Here is a 6,138-nt window from a genome sequence, read left to right on the forward strand (position 1 = left end):
CAGCAGGGATCTGAAATCATACGAGATGTTAGTGAGAAGTTAGAACAAACGGACTTAAGATGGCTCGAAGTGATCAAAGTTGGTCTAAAACAGAAGATAAATCCAAAGCAGCATCAGATGAATGTTACCATTTCCAGTTACGGCGCCCTTCATCTAATATGGAAATGTGTTGTTTTTTTTTGCCGTGTTGTTGTTCTTCCTATTGTGTTTAGGCCAGAGATGCTCTTCAAACAGCTGACAGACATGACCACATTACAAGAACATGGTGTGAGTCTGATTTGATATTCCAGTCAACGCTGAGAGACCTTAACCAGGAAGTCAGAGGTCAGCTGATGCTGCGAGCAGGAAGTGAACCAAGGGAAAGGTTCACTCTACTCAATCTCAAAGAAAATATGCTGGTATTTGTTGATGTTGATGGTACAATAAAAATATATAATATAATAAATAATAAAATATCATGTGATGATGAGATGTGTTGTTGGTGTTTGTATTTTCTGTAAATGTCTTTTTTAATGTAAATGCTTTGTTCCAGACGGACAGGGAATCAGTTGCTGTACGATGACATCATCTTGATGTTGACGAGGAGGGCGAGAAAAACTAGTTTTGTCCTGCAGATGGCGATCTTGCACCGTGTCCAGAGAGCCGACACTGATGGTGCTGCTCTACTCAGCTTACTTTAGCCTGGGTTGGACTCTATATGAGCAGCTTCCACTCTGGTTTCACTCTTAAACACACTTGTTTGATTTCACTTGTAAAAGTTGAAGAATAAATATTTTATTACAAAATTATTTGTTGATGCATTTTTTTAGGGTCAAATATCTTGTTTGATTTGAGGAATGAACTGTTAGGGTGGAAAAAGTGAATCAGGTTAAAATAGTGGTGCTTTATATCAGTGAAGATGTATAATGTAATTTAAAATGTTGATGATGGGTTGTAGTGGGCTTGTACTTACAAAACTGCCTCATTTTATTGGAACGATCCACAGTTGCATCCATTCACGGATGACATCTGACATCATTTGACATCTGGTCTGAACACGTTTGTACACAAGATGCCTCAGTTCTGGATGTTCCCACAGACTCCTCTGTGCACCTAAAGAAAAGGTCAAGGGTCAGCAGCACATGTAGTTGGGACAAGTCTTCATTTACAAACAACAGTCGCATAAACTACACAATCATTTTCCTCCAATGACGACTTTTCACTTGCAGAAATGGTCCTGTGTGATTTCCAGGCTGTGATATAAAAACTAGTTCCTAATGGCAGCGACTCACTCAGTAAACATGTGTTTCCTTCACCAACCTCACACACAGATCCAATAAGATCAGGAAGTGGGCAGTATAGTACAATATGTGTTATTCTGTGCTGCACTGCCCAAACTAAAGATCTGCTGAAGTGTTGGAAATGATCCAGATGTTTATTTTGGACGATACAGCAGAAGATCAGACATGAAAGTGGAGATAACACAGAAGACCTGCAGCAAAGGTCAGAGGTCAGACTGGGCCCTGGATTCAACAATGAGCCAATGATCATCAAGCAGTGACTAAAGCAGAGCCCTGACGTTCTGACATTCATCACACAGTCAGAACAAATGTCTGCTGATGACTTCATCTCATGAAACGACTGATAGATGTCAGTTCATTGATCAGCTGAGCTGCTGATCTTCATCGTCACAGAAACATTCAGCTTGTTTCAATCAGTAAATAACTCCCACTACTCCCAGTTTGAACTGTTCCCACTCAAAATGCTGTGAGAACAATGATCATTGTAGAACTTCACAAACATCACGTGTTGTTTTCCACATGTAAGATCAGCAAACACACAGAAACTTCCTGTTGCCACACACGGCCTCTAAAATCTCTTCCACGCTTTCTGTCTGAAGTCCACTCTCTGTGTCGGATCCACAGGAAACAACAAGATCTTATTAACATGGTTTTCAATGTGTCTCCTTCCAAAAAGTCCAACCAATGAACAAATGTGTGTATTTGTGGAGGCCGAACAAAAGCATGACACATTTCTCTGTTTCTATAAACTGGAGTCAAACACAAACATGAAGAGTTTCACTGACAGACTCCAAAATGCCCCCACAGTGGATCAAAGGGAAATCCTACAGTGTGGCCAGAGACTCTTAATGGCTCCAACATCAACACATCCACAATGTTGGATCCAGTTCTGCCTCACAGAGTTACTAAGACACACCCTCTGCCAGCATCACAACAGCTCCACCTGCTTCACCTGCCTCCTCAGCATCTGTACACCTGAAGAGAAAAGAAAGGCTCCAACAGCTCAAATCTACAAAGGATTCATGAAGTTTCATCCAACAATAACATGTTTGCCTTCCACAGTGTGCTGTTAGACACCACTGTACCTCTGCCATTTCAAAAAGAGCAGCTTGGGAACATTTTGGCTCCAAACACTTTGTGTTTAAGTTCTTTGTTTTCTTTGTGAAGCCGACAACATCTGGAGCTTTGTGACTCATAGAAACATCATTTTGTTCTTTAGATGACAGCAGATTGGGACTGAATAATCAATCACTATCAAACCAATAAAGACAAACATGCTGATTTTACAGGAACTTTGTTGGAGAAGCTGCAAAGACATGAAACTGGTGGAGATCCCAAACCAGTTGATAGTGCTGGTTATTCCAAATAAAGCTGTTTCCCTTTGAGATGAAATGACTTTGTGTCCTGATATATAATAAAGATGTTGTTGTTTTTGAGCCCCTGTATTAAAAGTAGTTTAAAGTCAGCTTGAGTTTGATGTCTTTATGTCAAAGCTGCTCATGATGTTGAGCTGCTGATGGAATAAAAACAATATAAAAGCATGTAGTCCAGACTTAAATGTAGCCTGTTGTTAGCTGAGGTCCACACACAGTGTTTGACAGTGTAAAGTGTGTGAAAGGGCTGCTGGTGGAGCTCACTAGGATGAGCAGGTGACCACGAGGTGGAGAGCAGCTGGCCTGGCTTTGACCCGGGCCACGCCCCCTTTCTCTCTGCTTTGCTGTCACTTATCTTCACTGCTCTGTCCAATAAAGCTGAAAAAGGCCCCGAATCAAAGAAATCTGCTGCAGCCTCTGAAACGTCTTCTGTTTCCTTCCCGACGGCTTTTTCACCGTCAGCCCATCAGACAGTCCAGCAGCATTTATGATGATGTCATGATGTTGAAGAGGCTGCTACGGTGGCCTCCCATGACCCCCAGCCTCATCACAGCTGAGATGCAGACATTTGAAAACATTCAGCAGACAACTGAATAACAGTCCAACACAACAGTCTGTGTGCAGACACACACTGACCTTTCATAGAGTCAAACACAGCTGGTTGAGTCATTTCTCTGTGAGTCTAAAGTGAATCTAGTATTTGAAAGTCCACTTCCTGTATTTGTTGTTGAAGACTTCTTCAGCTTCTTCTCAAGGACATCAGCTGCTTGTTTGGCAGCAGAGGCAGTTAAGAAGCTTCCTGAAAAACACTGAACAGTGAGTTCACTGTGGCATATGACAGATTCAGCTTTCTGTGTGCAAATGTGTCTGTGTCGACCTTTCAAATGCTGTTGAATCCAAAACATCAGCGGCTCCTCGGCTGCTCACTTCATGCACTTCTGTCTGTGTGACAGTCCAATGACATCACAGCTGTTTCCAGCCCCAGTGTCTCAGGACTGGACACCTTTAAACATGTCGAGGATCAAACAGCGTCCAGCTAAACACACATGAAACTATCAGAGCTGACAATCATTCCAATAACATCTAATGGTTCATGTATGTAGACACAGGACTACAAGGAAATGGCTCTCAGCATCTGGCTGTGGGAACACATGAGTCCCTGTTTGTGTTCAGATTGTGTGCATGTTTTAGACGTGTGTCACATGTAGAAACACAACAATCCCACAATGACACACAGATGTGTTTGACACAGCTGTGCAGCTGTAAGTTGTTTCTAATGATTCATTGAAGCTCTTCTAACATTCTGGAGACGATCAGTACATGAATCTGTTCAACACGACAACAATTTGACTTCAGTGTGAACGTTTGCATTAAATAACCTTCTTCATCCAGCTGACAGCATCTTCATCCTATGATGTGAACAGTTCCTCCTGTTGATGACAAACCTCTGACAGGATCTGCTTGAGGAGCTTTTTCATGTGCAGCTCTCTGAGCTCAGGGCTGAGCTGCTGTTTCATCTTTAAGAGCTGCTGCCTCCTCGCCGGACTTGTTCTCCTCTTCTTCTCCTAATGACACCATTTCTGCTTCATATTAAATTCAATAAAGATGCTGACATGTATCTGTAGCAACAACATCATTGAATCTAGAACAACTGGAGCCAAACCAGTGGCTCTGCTGGGATCACTGGTGAGCCAACACTTCCTTGTTGATGCAGATTTCAGGGCTTCCTTTTGCTCCTCCGTTATAACTGTTCTCTCTTCTCAACACATGATGACACAAAGGAATCAGCAGTGACAAAGATGATGCTGAAGAGAAGCACACACTTCACACATATAACAGACCAGTGCAGTTACACACACCTCTGCTCGACATCAGGCCTCAAACAAAGACACAAAACACTAACTTGACTCTAAACAGAAGAAACGAGCAGCTGTTTCTGTTCTGTGCTTATTTATATTTGACACACATGCTTCTCTTTGTGCAAACACACATCGCACTATAAGGGTAACCTCGCACACAATGATTGGACAGCACAGTGATGATGCTGGGAGATCCTATACGCAGCAACACAGAAACACTGAGAACTTTAAACAATGATGGAAAGTGTTATAAATGACTTGTTGGCCTCTGATCTGTCACAAACAGCTGAAACGTGTCTCTCATGAGTCACATGAAGGTTTTTGACAGAAAGGACAAAAAGTAGCTGCAGTCAGTTTGTGTCATTTTTATATTTATTCATCTGGGAGAAAAATCTGAGGGACATTAAAATGTGTTTTCAACAGAGACAAGAACATGAATATAACAGAACAGGTAAATGAACATGTTTCAAGTAAACAGCTGGACTGATCAGGTCCAAACACAGAGTGATAAACTTGTCAAACAGCTGTCATATCTTTATATAGAAGCTCTTTATAAATGCTGCTCACTGCAGTCTGTTTACTAATAATGTCAAAGTGTTAGAAACACAGAAACATCAGAATGGTCTTTGTTCACAGAAACCTGTCTGGGATCCTTTGTTGTTCTTTTGATGCAGAGTTACATTATAAATATAAAGAGTTATTTCAGAGTCTCATCAGTTTTCCTGCATGTCTTTATTTAACACATCAGCAGGGCTGAAGCTCTCATGTTAAACACACACTGATCTATGGACACGTTCATGTGTTTCTAACAGAACCAGGCTGTTATCAGCCTGCACTAACATTATGTCACACACACTGAATGTAACAGTGACAGTTTACATCATCACACAATCAGCTGTGATTGTTTCACTGTCATCAAACGAGTCAACAGGAAGTAGAATCAATAGAAACCAATCATTTACTGACAGCATGTCTGATGGAAATAAGTGCAGATTATGTATGAAGTCTAACTGCACACAGTAACTGTGTTACAATAAGGACTTAACAGCGCCCTCTGCTGGAGTGTTTCAGTACTGCGTTAACTAGAATACACCACCTCCTCCTCACACCACCTGCTACAGCTCTACTCTTCTATGACTACAGTCATCCACAGCACTGATGTGAGGTCACATGGTTCATATGTAAGGAGCACAGCTGACCTCAGGTCAGTTTAATGACTGTGAGCAGCAGCTGTGTTATTGTCACTGTGACAGGGAGACACTCTCAGACACAGCGCTCATGTCAGCTTGTTCTCATGCAGGAGGATCAGGAGCTCCATGTTTGTCTTTCTGTTTGAATCATGATGTGTTTGTGCCATCAGAGTCTGTCATGAGTACTCAGGGTTTCACAGCAGCTCTTCTGGATGCTGACGAGGACTCCAACCTCATGTTTCACCTCTCTGTGAACACTCGTGTTTCTTCTCTGGGCTCATCTGGACAAAAACACCTTTCTGTGTTTGGCTGCAGCCTCATTCTGACTGACAGGAAGTGTGTTATCCATGAGCTGCACTTCTGTCAGGAAGTTTCCTGCTGTGTTTCCTGTCTGTGGACAAACACGAGTGTTCCAGCTGAGGACTTGGTTCCTTCC

The 6,138-nt window shown here is 42.1% G+C and overlaps 1 long non-coding RNA gene across 1 annotated transcript; it reads left to right on the forward strand.

The window, feature by feature from the left end:
* Window positions 1-216: 216 nt before the first annotated feature.
* Window positions 217-785, forward strand: LOC146575295 (uncharacterized). Its single transcript, XR_014892108.1, has 2 exons — window positions 217-398; window positions 533-785. It is a non-coding gene; the product is annotated as an uncharacterized LOC146575295 (long non-coding RNA).
* Window positions 786-6,138: the final 5,353 nt, after the last annotated feature.

This window comes from Mchenga conophoros, linkage group LG4 (assembly GCF_057382185.1).
Source record: "Mchenga conophoros isolate Kocher_MC1m ecotype Shallow Benthic linkage group LG4, M_conophoros_male_GT1.1, whole genome shotgun sequence".
NCBI lineage: Eukaryota > Metazoa > Chordata > Actinopteri > Cichliformes > Cichlidae > Mchenga > Mchenga conophoros.